A 5145-nucleotide genomic window follows, 5' to 3' on the forward strand; every position below is an offset into this window, starting at 1 on the left:
CCCAGGAGTTTGAGGCTGCAGTGAGCTATGATCACGTCACTGCACTCCAGCCTGGGTGACACTCCAGCCTGGGTAACAGGCTGGTTCAAGACCAGCCTGGGCAACAAAGTGAGACCTCCATCTCTAAAACAAACAAGCAAACAAAAAAGTTTAACCAAATATGGTAGTGTGCACCTGTAGTCCTAGCTACTCAGGAGGTTGAGGTAAGAGGATTGATTGCTTGAGCCCAGGAGTTTGAGGCTGCAGTGAGCTATGATCATGTCACTGCACTCCAGCCTGGGTGACAGAGCAAGACTGCCTTCTTCTAAAAACAAAACTCTGGTTCATTCCCTCTCCAAGCTGGTGACCTTGGAAGCTATATGTAAAAGATGGCAGAGCCAGAAGATAGAAGGGACCTGTGTTCTGGAAACAGCCCTCAGAGGAGCCCTACTTGCTAATCAGGAACATTCATCGTGGACTTTACATGACTGTGGTGGATGGTATCATTTGTTCACAATTGCCTTGGTTTAAATGTATGTGTCCCTCCAAAGTTCATACATTGGAACTAAAAACCCAAGGTGTTAGTATTAGAAGGTACACCCTTGGGACATGATTAGGTCATGAGAACTCTGCCCTCATGAATGGGATTAATCCCATTAGAAAAGGCTGGGTGAGGTGGCTCATGCCTGAAATCCCAGCACTTTGGGAGGCTGAGGAGGGAAGGATTGCTTGAAGCCAGAAGTTTGAGACCAGCCCGGGAAACATAGCAAGGCCCCATCTTTATAAAAAACAAAAAAGTGAGCTGGGTGTGGTGGCATGCTCCTGTAGTCCTAGCTCCTTGGGAGGCTGAGACTTGATGATTGCATGAGCCCAGGAGTCAAGGTTACATTGAACTATGATCGCACCCCCGCACTCCAGCCTGAGCAACACAGCAAGACCTTGTCTTTAAAAAAAAAAAAAAAAAAGAGAGGGGATTGAAGGGGAGTAGGTAGGTCCTTTTTACCTTTCTGCTATGTGAGGGTGCAGCAAGAAGGCTCCACCTTGGGAGCAGAGAATGAGCCCTCACCCAGGTACTGAATCCTCTAGTAACTCGATCTTGGACTCCCCAGCCTCTAGAACTGTGAGCAATAAACTTCTATTATTGACAAATTACCTGGCCTCAGGCATTTTTTTATATCAGCACAAAGAGACTAAGACAACAAATCTTCCCCTCTTTCTCCCCTGGCCACTGCTCCCTGTGGGTGGGGTGCACTCCCCATTCTCCAGCTTAAGGTGTGGCCATATGACTTGTTTTGGCCAATGTGACCTGCATGGAAGTGACCCTCATCAGATCGGAGACAAAGGCTGAGGAAGCACCACGTGGTCCCACCACTCTGTTTGTATGTCACCTTGCCATGAAACAAATATGGGCCCTGATAGATCACCTGAGGTCAGGAGTTTGAGACCAGCCTGCTCACCATGGCAAAACCTTGTCTCTACTAAAAATACAAAAAATTAGCCGGGCATGGTGGCGGATGCCTGTAATCCTAGCTACTTGGGGGGCTGGGAAAGAATGAAACTCCGTCTCAAAAACAAAAAAACAAATATGGGCCCTGAAGCCTCTGAATGAAAAGTCACATGGAACAGATGCAAATACAGCTCACAGCCTGGAGCAAGTTCCAGTGGGGCTATAGGTGACCCCCTAGACCCACAAAGGGAAAATCATTGCTTATTATTTATTTATTTATTTATTTTTTGAGACAGAGTCTCACTCTGTCGCCCAGGCTGGAGTACAGTGGCATGATCTCGGCTCACTGCAAGCTCTGCCTCTGGGTTCAAGCAATTATCCTGCCTCAGCCTCCTGAGTAGCTGGCACTACAGGTATGCAGCACCACGTCCCAGCTAATTTTTGTATTTTTAGTAGAGATGGGGTTTCACCATGTTGGCCAGGCTGGTCTCAAACTCCTGACCTCAGGTGATCTGCCCACCTCGGCCTCCCAAAGTGCTGTAATCCACCATGCCCAGGCTTATTTTATTTTTTTAAAACAAAGCAAAACAAAATAAAAACACTTGGGGCCGGGTATGGTGGCTCATGTCTATAATCCCAGCACTTTGGGAGGCCAAGGCGGATGGATCACTTGAGGTCAGGAAATCAAGACCAGCCTGGCTAACATAGTGAAACCTTCTCTCTCCTAAAAATATAAAAATTAGCCGGGTGTGGTGGTGGGCACCTGTAATCTCAGCTACTCGGGAGGCTGAGGGGAGAATCACTTGAACTGGGGAAGAAGTGGAGGTTGCAGTGAGCTGAGATTATGCCACTGCACTCCAGCCTGGGCGACAGAGTGAGACTCTGCCTCAAAAAAACAACAACAATACTTGGCTTGGCTACCCTGATCAAATCACAAATTCCTCAGGTGTAGAATGGGAATAAGTATATTGTTTACCTTAATGTGTCACTGTAAGCATCTACTGCAACAATGCACAATTAGCCCAGAACAAGGGAGGCACACAAGTAAGTGTGGAGTGTGGGGGGAAGTGGGAAAGCTGGGGGAAAGGGGGGCCTGAGAAGAGTTTTTTTTTTAGTTTATTTATTCATTTATTTTTTGAGACAAAATTTCACTCTTGTCACCCAGATTGGAGTGCAATGGCACATCTTGGCTCACTGCAACCTCCGCCTCCTGGGTTCAAGTGATTCTTCTGCCTCAGCCACCCGAGTAGCTGGGATTACAGGCACACGCCACCAGGCCTGGCTAATTTTTTTGTATTTTTAGTAGAGATGGGGTTTCGCTTTTTTTTTTTTTCGAGACAGTCTTGCTCTGTCCTCCTGTCGCCCAGGCTGGAGTAGAGTGGCACGATCTTGGCTCACTGCAACCTCTGCCTCCCAGGTTCAAGAGATTCTCCTGCCTCAGACTCCTGAGTAGCTGGGATTACAGGCACGCACCATCACGCCTGGCTAATTTTTGTATTTTTAGTAGAGACGGGGTTTCACCATGTTGGTCAGGCTGGTCTCGAACTCCTGACCTCACGATCTACCCACCTCGGCCTCCCAAAGTGCTGGGATTACAGGCATGAGCCACTGTGCCCAGCCTGGGTTTTGCTTTTTTTTTTTTTGTATTTTTAGTAGAGATGGGGTTTGGCTATATTGGCCAGGGTGGTTTCGAACTCCTGACCTCAAGTGATCCACCCACCTCGGTCTCCCAAAGTGCTGGGATTACAGGCGTGAGCCACTGCACCTGGCCAGGACTGAGAAGAGTTTATAGGCCTGTGAAGGGCTGGACAAAGTAAGAGCTCCCTTGGACACGTGGGGGCCTGCAGCAAGGAGGCTTGGTCCACTCTCAAGTCTGAGGTGCTTGCTCAGACTCTGTTTGTGGGAAAGGGGAACATCACAGGCAAAGGGATGACTGAAATACATCCCTTCCATGAGATTTGATGGCCTTGAAGTGGAGGCATGTACACGATAGGATTTCAGGGGCAGACAGAGATGAATAGGGCAGTCCCAGCCAGGCAGGTGACTCACGCCTATAACCCCAGCACTTTGGGAGGCTGAGGTGGGTGGATCACATGGTCAGGACTCGAGAGCAGCATGGCCAAGATGGTGAAACCCCGTCTCTACGAAAAACACAAAAACTAGCCAGGCGTGGTGGTGGGCACCTGTAGTCCCAGCTGCTCAGGAGGCTGAGGCACAGAATTGCTTGAAACCGGGAGGCAGAGGTTACAGTGAGTCGAGATCGCGCCACCGCACTCCAGCCTGGTCGAAAAAGCGAGACTCTGTCTCAAAAAAAAAAAAAAAAAAAAGAATAAGGCGGTCCCAACATGTGGCCCAGGGTGACAGGGTGTCAGAGCTCAGAAGCTGAATACATAATCCCAGCCATGCTGGCTGCCTGGAGATGGGCAGAGTGAGGGCTTGCCAGGCAGAGTGCCCTGCTAGGGCAAAGGCTCAGCAGGAGGCAAGTGGAGGTGAGAGCCCTAGGGGAACAGCAGGTACCACGAGAGAAGAGGCAGGAAAGAGGAACCGTGGTGACCCAATCTCCCTCCCCAGCCTCCTCTCCAGCACCTCGCCCCCAGAACTGAGTGGGCAACTGGCAGATCTTAATCCATGTGCTTAGAACAACCAGGAGAGGCCAGACAAGGTGGCTCATGCTGGTAATCCCAGCACTGTGGGAGGCTAAAGTGGGCAGATCATCTGAGCCCAGGAGTTGGAGGCTCCAGCAAGCTGTGATAACACCAGCACTCCAGCCTGGGTGACAGAGTGAGACCCTGTCTCTAAAAACAAAAAAATTGGCCGGGCTACGGTGGCTCATGCCTGTAATCCCAGCACTTTAGGAGGCCAAGGTGGGCTGATCATGAGGTCAGGAGATTGAGACCATCCTGGCTAACATGGTGAAACCCCGTCTCTACTAAAAATACAAAAAATTAGCTGGGCATGGTGGCGGGGGCCTGTAGTCCCAGCTACTTGGGAGGCTGAGGCAGGAGAATATCATGAACCTGGGAGGCGGAGCTTGCAGTGAGCTGAGATCACGCCACTGCACTCCAGCCTGGGTGACAGAGCGAGACTCTGTCTCAAAAGAAAAAAGAAAAAATTGGCCGGGCATGGTGGCTCATGCCTGTAATCCCAGCACTTTAGGAGGCTGAGGCAGGTGGATCATGAGGTCAGGCGTTTGAGACCAGCCTGGCCAACATGGCGAAACCCCATCTCTACTAAAAATGCAAAAATTAGCCAGATGTGGTGGTGCGCACCTGTAATCCCAGCTATTCGGGAGGCTGAGGCAGGAAAATCACTTGAATCCGGGAGGTGGAGGTTGCAGTGAGCCAAGATCCTGCCACTGCACTCTAGCCTGGGCAACAGAGCAAGAATCTGTCTTAAAAAAACAAAAACAGGCCAGGCGCGGTGGCTCATGCCTGTAATCCCAGCACTTTGGGAGGCCGAGGCGGGCAGATCACGAGGTCAAGAGATCGTAGCCATCCTGGCTAACACGGTGAAACCCCGTCTCTACTAAAAATACAAAAAGAAATTAGCTGGGCATGGTGGCGGGCGCCTGTAGTCCCAGCTACTCAGGAGGCTGAGGCAGGAGAATGGTGTGAACCCAGGAGGCGGAGCTTGCAGTGAGCCGAGATTGCGCCACTGCATTCCAGCCTGGGCAACAGAGTGAGACTCCATCTCAAAAAAAAAAAACCAAAAAACAAAAA

The sequence above is a fragment of the Hylobates moloch genome, unplaced genomic scaffold (genome assembly GCF_009828535.3).
Source record: "Hylobates moloch isolate HMO894 unplaced genomic scaffold, HMol_V3 SCAFFOLD_12, whole genome shotgun sequence".
Classification (NCBI taxonomy): domain Eukaryota; kingdom Metazoa; phylum Chordata; class Mammalia; order Primates; family Hylobatidae; genus Hylobates; species Hylobates moloch.